This window comes from Paramormyrops kingsleyae, chromosome 25, assembly GCF_048594095.1.
Source record: "Paramormyrops kingsleyae isolate MSU_618 chromosome 25, PKINGS_0.4, whole genome shotgun sequence".
In the NCBI taxonomy this organism is placed as follows: Eukaryota; Metazoa; Chordata; class Actinopteri; order Osteoglossiformes; family Mormyridae; genus Paramormyrops; species Paramormyrops kingsleyae.
Window position 1 is genome coordinate 33,190,181 of NC_132821.1, and position 20,668 is coordinate 33,210,848.

Below are 20,668 nucleotides of genomic sequence, written 5' to 3' on the forward strand. Positions count from 1 at the left end.
GGACAGCGTAGGGTCCATCGGTGGCACACTTTGGAATGTCGCAGAATGTACTGTCATCTGAGTACGGGTCGCTTACTGTCTCATCCATACTGTGGATTCAGACACACTGCTCACGTCGCATACTATATTTTGCCTACTACATAGCAAATAAGTTTGCGATTTTGGACACAGCGTTAGTCGTGACTTGTGAGCGACAACTTGACAGGAAGGGCCAGAATGTGTAAGTAAATGTGAGCATTGCAGACTGCACGAAGACATTGGACAAGGACCTTAATGTGAGGTAAAGCCATCTATAGTTATGCCCATTTACGTTGAAAAACGTCTCTGAGGAGGTGACTGGAGGCAGAGTTATGGCTCACAAGCCGACCTATCCTTAAGTCACAAGTGGAAACCACTTCAGATGCATTACAACAGATCCTTCTCTTGTCCTCTGCCTGAATAAAGAGAAAGTCACCCTGAACATATCAGTGAACTGCCAAGTCCAGTTTCATAGCTTATCACGTCGAAACACTAATCCAGAACAAGGCACCAAATCCATCTCCAATTTAAATGGTTTTCATCCGATTTTCCAACTTTCCAAATTTGTGTCTTTAATTAGCGGATGGTAATTTAACAGAGTGCCTGTTTCAATCTGATCACAAAGCAAGTAATTGTCTCCCCGTGAGTCATTCATCTTTGAACATCACTGGGATGTTTTTCTGCTAGTCTGAAACCATGGAGCCCTCCATGCTGAAGAGCCTTGTAGGAGAGACGCTCACAAACAGACCTTTTATTAACATCTCAGCCATCCAATGTGGAGAGCATCATAAATACATGACCATGTTTTACAGGTGTCTACAGGCATAAAATCCAAACTAAGGATGTTCTCATAGTTTCACGGCTGGTATTCTGTCCTCCAACTTTAGACTCATCATTACTTTTCATCTTCTATTAAGAACATCCATCCATCCATCCATCTGTCCGTCCGTCCGTCTTCCGTACCTGCTTATCCTATTCAGGGGGGGGGTCTGGAGTTCCTACAAGGGTCATATCTACTAACACCACACATCTGTTTTTACAATGACGGCCATTTTTTAATTATCCAGGCTCTCTTTAATAACTTTAATATGCTTGCAAATTGCACATAAATTGGTCCCATTTAAATAAACTGTAGGAGCAACTACATTTATATTAATTCATAAATGGATGCGGAATAGTCATGAATTCATGAAATACATTTTTCTCCTGAAATTTTCAGTTTGTCATAGCAATTACAGCCAAATTTCTTTGAGCACGAGTTTAGATAAATTAATAACAGGATATAAATAGCTTTAGGTTTTGGTTTTTGGAAGCAGAGGAACAGCATGATCTTCGTGATGCAACAGACCAAGCTGAATGGGTTTGGAATAGTGAAGGCCAGTGCAGAGTTTACCTTGAAGAATTTAATCATTTATTATGGATGCGCACCTGCACCCCGCCTCTGTAAATACAGGCACTATGACGAAGGAAAGCATCTTCCATTCACTGGGAGTCCAGAGACGTGGATCTTTATGTCATTTTCAGGTATTTTAGTCCCATAAACCAAGCAAAGACTCCTCAAACAGCCTGCTTGGATCAGCAGCAGCTGCAGATAATCAAAGCCTAGTCCCTCCTTTCTGCCCAAAATCCACAAAAAAGGGTCAGACGTTCGGTTTATTTTTCCGATATGAGAATATGTGAATCCATATTGGGAGCTGCTGTTAGGAGCAACACGACTGCAAGTGCCTCTAGAATCAGGCTGTTGGCTGCTGAAAGGTCCCCAGTATGTTACTGAAAGAGATCAGTAGCAGTGAAGCGTTTCAGCTGCATATTAACATACAATCTCAAAGACATCAAAAGCAATAACAAGTGGCGACGCATAGGGAAGGTACTGATTTTTTTCTTTATAAAGGACCATTCAGGTGTAATCAGCAGCCAGTGAGCGTGTCTAGCAAGCCGAGAGGATAGCAGTGATTCACTGCCTGAATCCTGTAGACTCAGATATGCAACACTGAGAAGCATGCAACACTGAGAAGCGTGCAAATGCGAGAACGCTGCAGTGATCAGAGCTTTATCCATCCTGGAGAAACACAGGTATGCAACATTAAGGTAAGGTTGGCCCTCTTTGCCAGGGCCTGGGAGGAGTGCAGCATGGACTGGAAAGAAGGAAAGATCCTATGATGCAACCTGAGAGTTATTAAGGCCAAAAGCAATTCAGCTCTGTTTATTTACTGTAGTGCAATTCCCGTCCTATTACTTTTAGTAGGACTGTCTGCATGCAGTTACATGCATCTTAAACGTCACTGCAAATTGGGCAGGACATCCCAGTGATGATGAGAAATTACACGACCTTGGGGACATAAGAACGCAGCCAGCAATTAAACACCCACGCCAGGATAATTGGTTACCATCTATCATTGCGTGTCGACTCTTCAGGCTGGAGTCTTCGTCATGACGAGAGAGCCAGCAATTATTAAGCACAAAAACAACAGTCTGACTAAAATGCAAAATCATGGAGACCTTCCTCACTTCAGGGACTGGAGCGGATCTCAGACGCAGGCAGGGGTGATGAAATCCAGAGTCTGGTCTGGCTTGCAGACCATTTCATTTCTCCAGATCCCCTTGAGATCATTTCCCTGTGACACGGAGAGTAATGGAAGACTGTGAAATATTAATAAATGCCCTACTGCAAAGATTGTCCCTTAACCCCACTAGCAGAATATCTTTTGAAGGCTTTATCTGTCGGTTCTGACAGGAGGACTAACTGGATTCATTCTCGATTCTCACAAAGTCTCTGTTGTTTGTGAAATCTCAGTGTGAGAGTGTGACGTACAAAAAATAGGAACCAACACCGGGCAAAACGGCGTGTAAGAGTCTCAGTAAACATAAACCTGTCAATGTGCAAGACATTATCAAAACATCTCTAAGCAAAGCAGTAATCGAAATGTCATGGTTGAAAATGAACTGAAATTGAATAAAAATTAAATAAATGCAGTCTGACATAAAAAAAGAAATAGTGACACTGAATGTGTTACCATGATCCAGGGGTGTCTATAAGAATTTCTGAACACATTCATAACACATTATAATGCATTCATAAAGCATTATAAACATGGCTATAAATATTTACAAAAAGGCATAACACATTATAGCCATGTGTATTACGCATTACGAATGCTTTATGAAGCTCTCATCTGTAATGCACTACCTATACTTTTATAATGCAGTACAAAGCATCCTTAATGCTTATACCGACCATTTTAATGCATTATGAAGGTATCTATAGTGCATTACAGATGAGAGCTTCATTGGAGCATACTGTATGAAAGGTTATAATCAACACTATAATGCCTTATGACTGTCAATAGAAGACGCAGTAATGCTTTATTAATTCTCATACTGACCATTATAATGCATTATGAAGGTATCTAAAGTGCATTATAGATGAAAGCTTCAAGTAAAGTGTTACCAAAAAAATTTCAGGTGGATATAGATTGAGCAGTCAATCCCCTGAGCAGTCAGTAGAGCATCAGATTCTTTGGGCTGCTGTGTGGCTCAGTGGATTAAGACTGTGCCTGTGAGCTGAGGGATGCGGCTTCAGATTCTGTGGCAGGCAGATTGATTTCACTGTGGAGTACTTAAGCAAGGCCCTTATCATCCAGTTACTCAAGGGAGCAGCTGACGCTACTGTCTCAACTGTACATTGCTTTGGATCAGAGCGTGTGCTAAAAAACATGTTTTTTAATAATGAGTTTATACTGTAGTATGGCTGATACAGGGTGCAGCTGACATGGGATACCAGCCCACAAACACAAGCACACACACACACACACACACACACACACGTGTAACCTGAAGACACCAGTCAGCAAGCTTTGGACAGCGGGAGAACATAAGAACATAAAAAATTTGTTTCCTCAAATTTGTTTTAAAATGTTCTCCCGCTAATTTCCACTTATGGCCACGAGTTATAGTATTTAAACTAATATTGAAGTAGCCATTTGGCTGAACAGCATCCAGACCCGTTAGAATCTTATAGACCTGGATCATGTCCCCCCTTAGTCTCCTTTGCTTGAGGCTAAACAGATTCAGCTCAGCTAACCTTTCCTCATAAGACATTCCTCTAAGACCAGGAATCATTCTCGTAGCCCTCTGTTGCACCTTTTCTAAGGCAGCAATATACTTCTTAAGGTATGGTGACCAAAGCTGCACACAATATTCCAGGTGGGTCTTACCAAGAAAGACAGAGTCTCCAGAGGAAATCCACATGTAACAGGGGAGAACATCCACACATGACACAAAGAGAGCAGGGCTCGGGTTCGAGTGCCCAAGCCCTGAAAATGCAAAGTCAGATGACTACGAAGTGATCCACATGATGCTGTAAAGCACCAACTACACAAAACTTAGCACTCAATTTTCTTTTTAACTATAGAAATAGCACCAGTCATTAATTAAATGTCATCAGATGGTCATTATTTTATCATCATTTTTACATTAAAATGTCTGTCATTGCCTTTCTCAAATAATTCATAATCATTTATAACCGAAAATAAAGAGTTATGTGCAATTGTCAGGATATGCAGCAATCTGACAATTTTATTTTCAATTTCCCCTTAATGACATTCAGTAGGAGTGCAGTTAATTGTTATAATAACACAAGTAGTCACTTTGTCCCTTTATAAAGTTTTAGCTCCACAGGATTCTTACTGAATCATCTTTTTAAAACTGAGTAAATGAGAGAGTTTCATTTTCCCTTATATTGGCAAATTTGATTTTTAAATACTTTCTTCAAGTTTTCCTAGAGAAACGCACCGTTACACAATTCGTTCTATACTCCATATGCAGCAGCACAATGGCAATGGAACAAGGTGCGCTTTTCCGGAACCTTCTCTCTTCCATCCGGCTCAGCCGAGCTACAAAGTCGGGCAGTCAGACGTGTGATGAGTTGTGTCGGTGCCCCAACCCTGACAGTGACACGCTTCTCTAACAGTCATCGTTTGCACAGTCGAGTAAGTCACGTTTTGCCAGGCTATTAGACTTGGAATGTGCCGGTAATGTATAACGCCAGAAGAGCCAATAGCGAGTCTCCTTTTATCCAGGTCCAATAATCCAGCAGCCAGTATCATCAATCCCGTGAGCCTCCCACACGCCTCAGTCTGGCCTCCCGTTCAGTCCAATCAGAACCTAATCACGTATTCTGAAAATCCAATTGCCTAAGATTCAAAGTGAAGCCTTCATTTGTTTTGAAGACTGAGATTGATATATATACTGCAGAGAATTAAAGCGAAAAGGAAATGATATTCAGATATCCAATAAAACCCTGCCATTATCCAGGAGTATAAGGGGGAACTGGGTACGTAACACCAGAAAGGTATCAGTGTAAGTATGCAAGCATGACGCTTTTCTTACCCATCATCATAATTCAACACAATAGGGTGTGGGGTTGCATGAAAGGCGCTAACCAATGATCAGTTATGAATTGGTGAGTGACAGGCGCAGGGCACTCCAGGGGCCAATCAGCTTTCAGCTGGGCCCAGTGCCCCTGTATATGTCACTGGCTTCAACGGCATCAAGTGCAAAATTTAGATGAGACAATGACAATCACGTGTGTCCCCTCATCAACCCAGCAATTGCTTCATTAAGGAGCCGCCTAGTAAAGAATATGTGCTGAAATAAAAAGCTAAACCTTAACTCCTCAGCTGGAGGCCGCAGATGCCTCCCGAGAGCAGAGCCCAGCTGCATTACGCCCAAGATACGTTACAGCAGGTCAAAGGTATCAGCACATAACCAAGCATTAGGGAGGATGAAGACGCTGGTCCAGAACACGCCACGGATCATCAGAAAAAATCCCAGATTCTGGAATTTCAGAGCCATTTTGAAAGTGTCATTGCTTAGAAGACACATTCTTCTAAAGTCTTCTGCTATTTCAATCCGGATATGTTAATCCGGATATGTTAATCCGTTGATAAAGATAGGTAGTCTTTCGGGTTAATACTTCACTCAGTGGTATATCAGAAAGTCCTGCAACATCCTTCAGTTAGCTTCCATATCTTTGCGCATTGAGGTCCCTGTTCACCATACAAATGGGCACGGCTCCATCACCCCCGACTAACCTTTCACTGTGGACACAAATCTCAGTCACTCAGAGCTTTCCCAGCTAAGAGGGAACGTTCCCAGAACTGTAGCCAATGTTATGTGAAGGTCGCCTCAAAGCTGGCATGATTTTTATTTTTAAGAAGGTTCTATCGATGCTAGCACAGTAGCATTATTACCTGAACACCCTTTTAACATAATTAATGTTGAAAAGCATTATTTTATAATAGTGCTATATGTGCATAATGCAAACATGCCATCCAGCCATGAACGCGTGTCTGTGTAAAGATGCAAAGTCACAGTGCTCTCCACTGCTCTGCCGCACCTTTTATTTGCTTCCACATTATTAGTCTCAATTGTAGTGGGAATTGTAGTGGTAATTGTAGTAGTGGTAATTGTAGTGGTAATTGTAGTAGTGGGAATTGTAGTGGTAATTGTAGTAGTGGGAATTGTAGTGGTAATTGTAGTGATAATTGTAGTAGTGGGATAATGTTCTGGGAGCATCAGGACAACTGGACACCTTGAATGTTTCCATACCGTAATCGTAATGTTCAGTAAACGTTCCTAGAACAAAGAATTGTTAGCGGGGATTCACTTCGCTTTCATGTGAACCTTCAGCAACTCATGTAAATCATTATCTGATTTCAGATTTCATAGTTTTATCGTCTTGCTCTCTTTTCATGAGAAATGTGTGCTCATATTTGGTGACTGTCTCAGCCTGCATTTCTACTTTTAGACGTGGCGCATAAACATAGTTAATCTTTTATAACCAAGATCATCCGACTCGGGGCCAATAAAATCTGGACGAAAATGGGTCAATTTATAGCAGAAGTGAATTATAAACTCTACTTTAAGGAAAGCTAGAAATGTCAATATCTTGTCCATGTGTTTATGTAAGAAATACAACATTTCCTGCTTCGCACAACCCTGAATAAATACAATGGACATTGACAGACACTGGGGCAAGGCAGGGCTTTTCAAATATGCTCCTTAATTCCAAATCCAGGCTACGTTTTCAGCTCTCCGGGGAAGTTAGTTTAATAATTACTGATCCTGATTAGCTGGAGACTTCACGCCAGACTCACAGGTAAAAGAAGGCTGGAAAATCAGCAGGGCTCGGTCCTCGAGGACTGGGAGTTGAATAGCTCTGGGGCAAGATTATCACCTAATCCATCTCAGTGAGGACACTTTGAGCCGGGACAGGATTTGTAAACTACCATTTCAATCAAAAGGTCCTGGATTTCATTTTGATTGGTCAGTCTCCTATAATCATGCATGTGTCATTACTGTTACCAGAAGTGGAAATTTCTGGTCTAGAAAGCAACAGTCCAGACCAAGATTTTGTTTCAACCAACTAGTTGAGGGTGATGCTTTACACTCAACTGGATGGCTGAAACAAAATCTTGGTCTGGATTTCAGGACCTGAACTTTCCAACTCTGAATGTTAATGTGAAACAGCTGGATGAGTCTTTCAATCAAGGATACAAACCAGTCAAGGCACAAGAGGAACTACTTAGCCAAGCACAGGAGCCTTTTAGTTTTTAAACAGTTTGTAAAATCTGAAGTAGCTCAAAATGTCCTTTCTGACATGGATTAGGTGGTCACCCTACACTGAGGTATAGTCAGATGACAAGCCCATGCGCAGTCCTGCTGTCAGCTGCCAATTCCCGATGGAACAAAATGCTTTTCTGTTTTACCATTCTTGAAGGCTCGTGGGAGTTTTCCTTGCACAAAAATGTTCTGAGAACAGAAGGAAAAATAATTGGTTCAGAAAGATAACCAATCAGATTGTGGAGAAGATGGGTCCAAGAAACTAGAGGAGGCGGGACCAAGACATCCGATTGACAAGACATCTAACCTTTGTGTCTTTGTCACGTAGTATAATACACAGAACCACAGTATCACATGGTATAATACTCTGAACCACAGTATCACGTGGTATAATACTCTGAACCACAGCATCATGTGGTATAATACGCCGAACCACAGCATCATGTGGTATAATACGCCGAACCACAGCATCATGTGGTATAATACGCCAAATCACAGCATCATGTGGTATAATACGCCGAACCACAGCATCATGTGGTATAATACGCCGAACCACAGCATCATGTGGTATAATACGCCGAATCACAGCATCATGTGGCATAATACGCCGAATCACAGCATCATGTGGTATAATACGCCGAACCACAGCATCATGTGGTATAATACGCCGAACCACAGCATCATGTGATATAATACGCCGAACCACAGCATCATGAGGTATAATACGCCGAACCACAGCATCATGTGGTATAATACGCCGAACCACAGCATCATGTGGTATAATACGCCGAACCACAGCATCATGTGGTATAATACGCCGAACCACAGCATCATGTGGTATAATACGCCGAACCACAGCATCATGTGGTATAATACGCCGAACCACAGCATCATGTGGTATAATACGCCGAACCACAGCATCATGTGGTATAATACGCCGAATCACAGCATCATGTGGTATAATACGCCGAACCACAGCATCATGTGGTATAATACGCCGAACCACAGCATCATGTGGTATAATACGCCGAACCACAGCATCATGTGGTATAATACGCCGAACCACAGCATCATGTGGTATAATACGCCGAACCACAGCATCATGTGGTATAATACGCCGAACCACAGCATCATGTGGTATAATACGCCGAACCACAGTACCAGGAGAAAGTCACTATATTTACTGCCTTGGGGAACACAAAGACCTGCTAAACCATAAAATACATATAAAGCTTTAAATTATTAAGCCCAGAGCAGGAACCAAGAGCAATGGCTTTAATAAAGCATTAGTGGTCTGGTAATAAAATGTATTTTCCATAAAATGACAAGCTAGGACTCAGGTGGCTCTTTCTGCTTGTAAAAACGCTGACAAAGCATGATCCTAGATTCAACCAGGTTACCGTTTCAGCACTTATCCAATATGAAGTGGCAGCCCTCTGATGGATGGATCACTGCTTGATAACAGGCAAGATAATTCTGCTATCATGACAGTCAGAGGAAGCACACTTTGGAAAAACACACATTAAGTATACGACCATAAATACCAATCAGTCAAACAAGAGATGAAAACAGGGCAGGTCGAAGGCTTGACAAGGTGTCCATCCATTCATTCACCCATCGGTCCATCTTTCAGCTGCTCATCATGAGGAATGTTACAGTCGTAAGCTTCACAGGGCGCGTGGCAAGGGTGCTGCCATTCAGGGTTGTGGGGGGTGCATAGCCAATGGGAACAAGGTAGGGAACAACCCAGGATGGGGTGCCAACCCATCACAAGGCACACTCACACACCATTCACTAACACCGTTCACACCGATGGGCCATTTAGTAACTCCAATCAGCCTCAGCATGTTTTTAGATCTCTGGGGACCAAAGTAGCTGGAGGAAACCCCAGGATGACCCAGGGAGATATGCGGAGTCAAACCAGAGACGTGAACGCTGGTCTCAGGGATACGGGGCAACACTGCTAACCACTGCGCCTCCATGCCACAGCCAAGTGTGGATATTGTAAAAATACATAAATAGTAAGCAGAACTGAGATTTATTAATTCCCTGTTAATATTAAATCTAGTTTAATACTGAATAGTAAATGAAACAGTCAAAACACTTGACTGCTAAAATATTTACTTGGAGGTGAGCGGAGACTGAGTTCTGCTGTGCATCTCTGCATGTGTAACGCACAGCCCTCATGGCAAAAGGGTTCTGGCCCCGGGGCTGATATGCTGGATGAGAATAGATGAGAACATGAATCTAGCTCAGTGCTCATGCACAAAGATCCAAGGTAGCTTCCCTGGGTCTGTTACAGGAAAGCATTAGCCGCTCCCTGTAAACACGAAGTAGGACTTACGCCCTCAGTGAACCGGCTGTCAAAAACACATCAATATTCAACGCTCATTAGTCAGCTTGTGTGTGGAACTGAGGGGTAGAGAAGGCATAGTGCATTAATGACACCCCCAGATGATTTTTGCTCCCTCTCAGACAGTCCCCATTTTTGCTCCCTCCAAGCTCCCTACCCTAGACGATCCACGTTTTTGCTCCCTCCCAGACAGTCCATATTTTTGTAGAGCTGGGAAGGAGCAGAAAAATGGCCTGGGAATTGGGAAACACTGTCATACACACAAAAAAAAAACGCTCACCGGTAAACCTGTACTCAGCAGAGTGACAAGATCACAGACTGACAACAAGTGAAATAGATCATTCATATAGCAGAATTTATGTGCAATTTCAACAAATCAGAATATGAAATTAAAGACAGATTCATTAGGAACAATTCTGGGGGGGGCAGCATTAACCTCGGGGCTGAAAATGAAGCTCAACTTTAAAGTCCAACTTTAGCCTGCAGGTTAGCATGTGGGACTACATTTTCATTTATTTTTTCTGAACTAGCCCAGTTGGCTAGAAGCGAAAATCCTTAAGTTCCATGCATGATTAATGTGGTGTGTTTATGTTAAATCATAAGATCAATAATACTGAATACTGAAGAAAGCCGACAATGAAACAGATCATTAATGAGCATGAACTCCCATGTGCTTATGAATGGCCTCCAGTCAACTCCATCTACACTGCTGGGCTGAGGCTGTCATCACACAAAGCCTGTTAGCCACATGTACTCTAAGGCCACATCCCAATAGTCATGAATGAGGCCTGGGCCTCTTTCTGAATAGACTATCAAAAGAGGAATCATGCTGTACAGTCCATAGAAAAGTCAGATATTAAACAAACATACTTTTTCATCTGATTTATTATGACAATCTAACCTTTATTTGCTAGTGCTATTCTGTGGTATAACTATGAATATAAAACTATGACCGACAAGTTTAATAGCAATGAATAAAGGAACTACAGCCATGACACCTGGTGATTGTGATAAACAGTGTGAATGCTGAGCCGTCCCCTGTTAGATCACACTGTGAATTAACATTTTTATGATTTCAGATGCCTTGTGCTGTTGAAGATACTATTTTGTGTATCAAACAGCTGGGTGATTTTCCAGGAGAGGACATATTATTCAGTTCAACAGAAGTTTGTGTTTCAGAAATAGTGTCACATGATCTCACCCAAAGGGAAAAAGGGGTCCAGGCAGTGTTCATGAAATATTTATATTTCAGAAGGAAAACTGACTCCTAAATCGCTGGAATGTTACAGTGAACAAAGGCACGGCTAGGAGAGCCTCTCGAGGGACACTGCAAGGAAGAATAATGACCTCGAGATTCATAGTGCTGCCAAATCGCACAGCCATACGGGCATTTGCTGGGGCACCTAACACGGCTCGGGGCCTTCGCTGTGACATCAGCGGGACAGCCTGTCTCCTGGCTGTAAGCTGGAATGCTCACTGACCGCTGCACTGTGCACTGTCGGCCGTGGAGAATGATAGCTACTGCAGAGTGCACTCGGGGGGGGGGGGGGGGGGGGTGTTTAAATCTCCTGCTGTGTCAAGGCTTCAAGTGCTTCTCCCATACCCCGGAAGGAAGACAGATGGTTGCTGTGGAATCTTCCATTGACACTGAGGGGAACCTAAGACTCCCTTTGCTCTGCGGCATTAATGAGGAATCTGATTGCAGGACCAGTGAGCAGAGGTGGACAGTTCAGGGCCAGAAAGCAAAAATCTAGACCAAGATTTTGTTTCAACCAGCCAGGTGAATATAAAGGCTGTGTTCGAATTTAGGGGCTGTGTCCTCCTAAGGCTGCAGTGTGAAAAGGCTGCAGTGTGAAAAGGCCGTCCCATTTCAAAGGCTCCTTCAAATCCGGTCTAGAAATGCGCCCTCCTTTTGCAGAGTTGCAAAGCATCCATCCACTGGATCCTTTGCAGCCCAAAATATCCCAAGCTTCATAATGTGAACCTTTGCAGGATGCAGCCTACAAAGGCTACACAGACCGCCTCCTTCGAAGGATGCAGCCTACAAAGGCTACAAAGACCGCCTCCTTCGAAGGATGCAACCTACAAAGGTTGCAAAGACCTCGTCCTTCGAAGGATGTAGCCTACAAAGGCTACAAAGACCGCCTCCTCGAAGGATGCAGCCTACAAAGGCTACACAGACCGCCTCCTTCGAAGGATGCAGTGTACAAAGGCTACACAGACCGCCTCCTTCAAAGGATGCAGCCTACAAAGGCTACACAGACCGCCTCCTTCGAAGGATGCAGCCTACAAAGGCTACACAGACCGCCTCCTTCGAAGGATGCAGCATACAAAGGCTACACAGACCGCCTCCTTCGAAGGATGCAGCCTACAAAGGCTACACAGACCGCCTCCTTCGAAGGATGCAGCCTACAAAGGCTACAGACCACGTCCTTCGAAGGATGCAGCCCCTGAATTCGGACGCAGCCCCTGAATTCGGTCACAGTCACATAGTACTCAACTGGTTGGTTGAAACAAAATCTTGTTCTGGCTTTTTACTTTCTGAACCTGAAATGTCCACCCTTGCCAGTGAGAGCAGTCCTCACCATTTTACAGAATGGCAATTTTAGCACCTTCTCCAATAGTAACTGAGAGGATGTTCAGGAACTGTAAAATCCCAAGAAAATGCCTATTGAATGTTTAATCATGTAAACCGTGTGGTGAAAGGTACCGGATGCTCCACTAAAGCAGTTTAACATCCAATCAGCCATAAGTCAACCATTTTATAGGAGAACAGTTGAGTGTTGCAGAAAAGGCTGAGTCTGCATAATGCGGAGAGTACAGGAGGGGACTCTGACAGCCAGGCATGCGGAGCTTCTGTCTACCTGCTGATAGATCCTCTGAGTGCTCAGAGGAACAGCTCTTAGCCTGCTGCCGCCCCCCCCCCCCCCCCCCCCCCCCCGTGTGTGTTTGCAATTCCACTCAGCTGTCAATACTGCAGGTTTATTGGAAAGTTTCAGGCTATTAGGATTGGAGGCGTTTTGGGTGGGGGGGGTGGGCGCAGTGCCACCTGACAACATGCATGCCACCCCCCCCAATGGCCCCCCTAAAAATGTATGCTACTTGTGTCTGAAATAGATGTATTATTATTATTACTATTATAATTATTATTTACATTTATGTATGTGAGCTAGAATTTTGTGCACTGGGAGACACAATCGTAAGTACATTTTCGTTACGTACTCTTAACGCGGGTGTGTCAGGTGGTTGGGTTGTTTCAGGTGGTGAAAAATGAAAAAAAAAATGATCACACTTGTGGAAGCAAGACAGTCTATTCAAGAAATAAGGGTGAGTTACATATTTTAGAACTACCGCATACTGTAAAATGTAACTGCAAAACACTGCATAAACAACTTATTGGTCTTCAAAATTATCTTTTATCTATCTAGTGTGGCTAATATTTGGAGGACATTAAGGTCAAATACCTCTGGTCCCACTAACAGAACATCTGGCCCTAGGCTAGACCCCCAGTTGAAACTGTCTAGATTAGGATTGTACTTTGGTATTTCTGTAGACAGCTCATTGATAAATATCTAAATAAAATCTCATATGAGTAATCCATCCATCCATCCATCCGTCCATCCATCCATCCATCCATCCATCTCCTAACCAGTTATCTTGGTTAGGCTCATTGGGTGACAAATCACCCTGTAAAATAACCAGTAAATCTGTTTCACTTGATATTTCAACATGCTCAATCATTGTATCAGCTCTTATGCTACTGAGTTTCAGAATCCATATTGAAATCATCAACGGCCGCTTCTATGAACTTTGATCTAAACCACTTGATTGGAAAAAAGTACTTGAGATTTCAGTTTATTCACTGAAGATGAAAAGGTAATGAAAGGGCTGATATTTCTCCTTGCGGTTGATTCTCGCGCTTGTGTCTCACACCGGCTTGTTCGGGATGCCTTGGAGGAAAAGCCCAGGCGATGTGCACACAGCATTATCCTGGCAAAGAAGCCCTTTGTAAGGAAAAGCTCAGGCGATGTGCACACAGCATTATCCTGGCAAAGAAGCCCTTTGTAAGGAAAAGCCCAGGCGATGTGCACACAGCATTATCCTGGCAAAGAAGCCCTTTGTAAAGAAAAGCCCAGGCGATATGCGCACACAGCATTATCCTGACAAAGAAGCCCTTTGTAAGGAAAAGGCCAGGCGATGTGCACACAGCATTATCCTGGCAAAGAAGCCCTTTGTAAGGAAAAGGCCAGGCGATGTGCACACAGCATTATCCTGGCAAAGAAGCCCTTTGTAAGGATAAGCCCAGGCGATGTGCACACAGCATTATCCTGGCAAAGAAGCCCTTTGTAAGGAAAAGCCCAGGCGATGTGCACACAGCATTATCCTGGCAAAGAAGCCCTTTGTAAGGAAAAGCCCAGGCGATGTGCACACAGCATTATCCTGGCAAAGAAGCCCTTTGTAAGGAAAAGCCCAGGCGATGTGCACACAGCATTATCCTGACAAAGAAGCCCTTTGTAAGGAAAAGCCCAGGTGATGTGCACACAGCATTATCCTGGCAAAGAAGCCCTTCATAAGGAAAAGCCCAGGCGATGTGCACACAGAATTATCCTGGCAAAGAAGCCCTTTGTAAGGAAAAGCCCAGGTGATGTGCACACAGCATTATCCTGGCAAAGAAGCCCTTTGTAAGGAAAAGCCCAGGCGAAGTGCACACAGCATTATCCTGGCAAAGAAGCCCTTTGTAAGGAAAAGCCCAGGCGATGTGCACACAGCATTATCCTGGCAAAGAAGCCCTTCATAAGGAAAAGCCTAGGCGATGTGCACACAGCATTATCCTGGCAAAGAAGCCCTTTGTAAGGAATACAGTGCAGCAAATGATCAGTCTTAGTGCTTGGTGGTTTGGCACTAGGGCATTTCAACCCTCCTGCATTGGCTTTAGATGTAGCTGGGAAACAACATGAAAAGGATTCTTTCAAGCAGCTGACTGAACTGCAACATTTCAAAAGGGCGACTGGACAGGACCCACCAGCGGCTGCCCCCGTAGATTGCACATCACATGTTACATTAACTGGCTCTTCACCTGGATAGAACCCACCAGCGTCTGCCCCCATAAATTACACATCACATGTTACATTAATTGGCTCTTCACCTGGACAGGACCCACCAGCGGCTGCCCCCGTAGATTGCACATCACATGTTACATTAACTGGCTCTTCACCTGGACAGGACCCACCAGCGGCTGCCCCCGTAGATTGCACATCACATGTTACATTAATTGGCTCTTCACCTGGACAGGACCCACCAGCGGCTGCCCCCGTAGATTGCACATCACATGTTACATTAACTGGCTCTTCATCTGGACACTGCAGATTTTTTTTGGACATCTAGGGTTACTAATCTATATTTAATGGCTTAATGGATAGGAGAGCACTTTATGAGTACGAGATTTATTAGTTATTAATCATTTTTGTGCATATTATTATATAAGAAACTGCAGCAACAGATTACAAACGGGAGATGTGGGGGTACGGCTGTCTCACATAGATCCTCTGCTGTAAGCCTGACCACAAAGACCCACCCAGTTCAGAAAGACACCAGCTTGTCCTGCTGTAATGTTAACGTCTCTGGTGGGGGTGCTCCCAGTCTGCCAGGTGTGAGGAGGGGGGCGGGCGGGCACAGAGGGGAAGGAGGGGGACCTGAACAGGCTGTCACTAAACAAGTGACAGCTGGCTTGTCATGGGGGAAAAAAACACATTCCGTAAAAATAATGAAAGTTCGGGTCACGCTTCACCCAAATGACGTGCAAATATTGAGATAAATATTCAGAAAGTTATTCAATTTAGAGGAATTTCTACCTTCAGAAAATTTCTAAAGGGATTTCCAATCAATGTCTGATAAATGTCAGAACAAAAATCATGTGACAGATGTGAAGGCTACTTAAAAAGACCCTCTAAATCATCGCAGCTGTGCATCGTCCATATCTCTAAATGACACACCAACTTGGCTGTTTTATTCATCAGACTGAATGACCTATTTCGTTCTTCTTTGGTCATTCCTTCCACCCTGCTTATCTAGTACAGGGTTGCAGTGGGCTGAACCACCCACCTGCATACAAATTCCACAGCACAGAGGCAGAAATCGAACCCAGAGCCCTGGGGGTGGGAGACTGCAGCACTGACCACCAATACTACGCTGAAAAAATACGCGTTGCTTTCAAAGCACAAGTACAGTTACAGTATGAATAAATGAAGTGAAGCTCATTTACTGCCTTTTTGTCCGTATTTGTCGGATCAATAGCTAATTTCCTGAGTGACGCCACGGGGACGAGAGACAGCTGCGTGGGAGGTGATTACCGGGCCGCGTCAGGAGGCTTCAAACCTGTCAGCAGCATGAATATGGAAGCAGGAGACGCACAGGGCACTATACACAGGATATGCTGAGCCGTGGTTATACAGCTGTAATCTATCTTAGTGTCATACAGAATGAGGGGTGAAACAACCTATTTTTATATATATAAAAAAACAAAAATAGTTTGTGTTTAAGCATTACTCGCCAACGGAAATAATTGCCGTCTTTGTAACGTTAAGTGTCAAGTTTGAATGTAATTGTTGGCCAATCGCGCATGCATGCATCATGCAAACGACACTGGCGATTTGTGCTTTTAATTGTCATTTGACTGTCAAATTGAGCCGCATGAGCAGTTTTAGCCCTCTATATTGCCCCCTACAGGCGGCAGCTATAAATGTCTGGGGCTAATTGGCAGCGCCTGACAGCCATAGGGGTTTAAAAGGGAAAAGAAGGTGACGGGAAATAAGCATGAAATAAATAAACCATCTGTTTATTATTGACGTGAGCTTCATGGCTTATTAATTGCAGGATCCATGATGTATTGATAGCTGATATTACATGTGGTCTATTGACAGCCTGACAGGAATTACTGCCCCATCAGCCATGACAGACACAGCATGTGACGTTTACGACAGATGTGACAGACAGTCACAGTGACAGAAGGGTCTCAGACAGCAGCAGAGTAAAACATCAGAGAGACGGTTTAAAAGCCGCCTCTTCCATTAAGGCCGATTACAGGAAGGTTCCACAGGTCTAATGGAGTGCATCTTGGACGAGGCGGACTAGGAAGGCGAGAAACGCGATTTATTGAGGACGAGGCCCCTCCCAAGCTGATCCTTTAATGGTGGCTGGAGTGGGGAGCTGAGAGGCGTGACAGCAGGAACGGAGGGATGAAGGACTGGCTGAAGAGCATAGAGAGCCGTCACCTGCCGATATGGCAGCCATATTCATAAACGGGTGAGTTTGTTGTTCTGCTAAATCCTGATGTGGACCAAGCAAAGGCTGTGAGGACCCAGGAAATCAGAGAGGAATGAGACCCAGAGCGTCACACTTTTACGTTTTAAAAGAAGGAAAACTATGGATGTAAGTGAACAACCAGACCTTCATCTTACCAGCTTCATGCATGATTGCATAGTCAAGGTAACCAGGGTGAACTGGTTAGATAACTAGATAGATAACTAGTATTCAGACATACCTATAGTACCAATACAGGGAAGATCCTAATACTTTAATTGCTATTATCATTTTGTATTCTGTGTTGCCATTGAGCCCTTAACCTGTAATTGAAGAGCAAATTTCCAAAACTCAGCACATTTTTTGTTATTTTTGGGATGACCCCACCAATGACCTTAAGTCAGGCTTCCTCATATGTTACAGTATTAGGAACTGAAACTCACTCAGGCCTCATATAATCCAACATTTGTTAAATGTCCAAAACAGACTAAGGTCACAGTCACTTTCTGCGAAGCATATCACATGGACTGAGTGAGTTTTGCAAATGTCCTCTTCCCTTGTTCCCGGGGGCCATGATCGACTCTGCTCTCTGATCCTCACATGTAAGCTCTTTTGGACAAAAGCTTCTGCTAAATAATTGTTAATGTTTTGAGGACAGTAAAAAAAAAGAAAAAAAAAAAGTTAAAACAAGCCCATAAATACAATATCGCTCTTCTTTGTACGGAACAGCGAATAGCTGAGCAGTTCGCCTCAGAAGAACCTCAGAGGACTCAGATCCTTCCTCAGACAGTGTCCCAGCAGTCAGGCCCTGGGTTCAAAAGGTCTATAAGCTTTGCTCCTGCATTCTGGGACTGTCACATGTCACATTTAACTGCAACACATGCTGTTATTCTATGTCTTAAATGGCACAAACAGTACTGACTTGTGAATAAGAACTGACAGTCCCTGCGCTTTTCTCGCTCTGCGTGTCCAGAAGGCAGCTACCAGAGCAGCTGCCAAGCTTTGCGGCTCCTGGCGAACCGAGCCGTCAAGTCGCCCGTCGGCTGATTGAGTAGTTCATGGCCCAGCCTTCCCAGCACAGCTCACCATCTCCCAGCCTCCTGCTTCCTCTCCTTCCCAGCACAGCTCACCGTCTCCCAGCCTCCTGCTTCCTCTCCTTCACCGTCTGTGCCTCCCTTGTAATGCTCCTCCTGCAGGATGGATGTCACAGTCGCCCGCGGTCTGTAATGTGTCCCATTGCTCTTAAATCACAAGATGTGGTTATTCACCTTATGAACAAGCCTGATTTGTGTATTATAGGCGTTACAGCTCTGTAGTGGATATATAAAATATAGTGGATATATAATTTGGGGGAGGTTTGGGAACATTTTCATGGAGAATTTTGGGAGAGCTGGGATGTCTGATATTAGCAGTTTTAGATATAGAGGTTTAATTATATAGTGGTTTCGAGATATAAAAACCTTAAATGGTTTTACTTCATGAGCCATCCCAGGGTTCTGCTGCTTTCTGAGAAAGCTGTGGGTAATCAGGTGTGGTTGCTAACAGCATCACCCTCACACTGCTGACGAACACAGGGGCGGGGCACACGGGCCCCAGCTGAAAGCTGATTGGCTCCTGGAGTGCCCCCTCCCCTTCACTCACGATTCAAAACATATCATTGGCTAAGGTCAGTCCCTCCGTGTGAATTATGGCCAATGCTACCCTCCTTTCCAAAAAACCCTAGAATCGCCCTAAGGTTAGCATTCTTGGTAAAAGCAATAGGCACATTAGGCTACCTGCTAACAGCATAGCCGGAGACTGGGTTCACTAGCATTTAGCTAAAAGACTGGTAAGAGTTTAGCGAGGCCTTCTCTGCAGCTGGGTCGCATCCTGCAGAATCATGCCGCTCATAGACGGGAGGGAAATAATGCGCCGCAAACAGGTGACTCACCAAAAATAGACGGATACCGGCAGCCAGGGATGTGAATTAATCAAAAGTTGCGTCACGGTGTAGCTGCGCTTCAGAAAAGCAAGGTCAGCCACGATGGAGAATAGTTATATAAGCTGGGATGAAAGCTTGGAGCTACAAGTTCATTGCCCATGTAGAGAAGGGCCTGTGTTTACTCTAACCCCCCCCCCCCCCTCCACCCCCCACCCCCCCGGGGCCTCTCCCACATCCTCACAGACACGTACGGCTCTTTCTATCCTTATGCGGATTCTCAGCCTTTGACTCTGAATGTAATGCATTAATAATGCCTTACGACTCTCCAGCCGAAGACTCAAACAGATTCAGGCTCATCAAGAACAAAAAAAAAACATTTGTTTTGTCAGGCCGCACACAAATTGCCGGTTCCGGCTGGTCTTTTTCTTACAAAGGAATCGCATCACAGGAAGCTTTTCATAATTTTTTTCCTCTCAAGATAACATCAAGCTCTAGTGCCTGAACTGGGCGAGCAAACAAACCGCGCGCACAAACAGGCAATTACCCACAATGCTTCAGAAGGGCCGAAAATGTCCCAGAAAGCATTGTTAGGTAGGTTTCCGTCTTCTGAAAGATTAAGGAAACAGCCTTCATTGCCATCAGCAGAGCCACTCGGGTGCTATAAGCTAATTTTAGGCCTGCTGCGCTCATCTTTTTGGATTTAAATGACACCTCACACCGATGTTATTTCGAGCCCCCTGTCTTAAAGAGTCTATATGAAAAATGCAAGCTTACATTAATAACCATTTTCTTTGTTCATATTTAAAATCTAAGCGACAGCATAACTTTGCAGTTAGCCTCTAAATGCTAGCATGGTGTCACTGATAAATGTTGGGTGTGGCAAGTACACGTTCGACACTAATCTGTGCTGGATTCCGTTGTCCGGCACCGTGAGGCCATCCCACAAACGCGGCTCGAGAGGGAATCCCGAAACAGGAGACATGGTCACTGAGGCCCGCGAGTGTGATCCCACGTTCCAGGCCAGATGCCCTGACGCTGTAATCCGATGTTCAGCGTCTCGGACCCGTCTCAGGCCCAGCGGCGTTACAGCTTCCTGCCGGGGAGGGTCAGTGGGCAGGGGAGGGGCTGCGGGGTACAGCAGATGGCCCGCGCTGGCCGTCTGAGACAGAGGAGTTCAGGTTCAGAAACTACAAAATCCAAACCAAGATTTTGTTTCAACCAACAGGTTGAGTTGAAACAAAATCTTCGTTTGGATTTTGTAGTTTCTGAACCTGAACTTCCCACCTCTGCTCTTACAGCATTTAGGTCTTCAGCATTTAGGTGTCAGCTTCACAGGAAACGTCCTGGACGTCCTGTCAGCAGCTTCACAGGAAACGTCCTGGACGTCCTGTCAGCAGCTTCACAGGAGACGTCCTGGACGTCCTGTCAGCAGCTTCACAGGAGACGTCCTGGAC